The sequence below is a fragment of the Amphibalanus amphitrite genome, unplaced genomic scaffold, assembly GCF_019059575.1.
Source record: "Amphibalanus amphitrite isolate SeventyFive unplaced genomic scaffold, NRLGWU_Aamphi_draft 001714F_arrow, whole genome shotgun sequence".
NCBI classification, from domain to species: Eukaryota; Metazoa; Arthropoda; class Thecostraca; order Balanomorpha; family Balanidae; genus Amphibalanus; species Amphibalanus amphitrite.
In genome coordinates, this window is record NW_024883207.1 from 91,282 (window position 1) to 91,641 (window position 360).

Consider the following 360-nt stretch of genomic DNA (forward strand, 5'->3'; position numbering starts at 1 on the left):
CCGCTTGTCGCTATGTTGCGTGGTTCTCGAGATCTGAGGGGGGGGGCCAAAATGGCCCCCCCTATCAGACCGCGTTGCTCGGCAGACCCCATCTGGGCGCGGGTTAATAACATTAATAACAAATGAGGGCTGTCCTGGTCTTCTCATTCAGTTCCGTGAAGACGGCAATAACGCCGAAAAGGAATAACGGATAAGGGAAGCATGAGGTAATAATATTGACACCTTGAAATGGAGAGACATGGATGATGCTATGCGAGCTTAGCTTTAAAGTTTCGGTGCAACCCACCATTTAAATGCGGTCAATACGTGTTTGAACGTTTCTTATGCAAATCTGATCAAATATAACAACACAGTCGCACA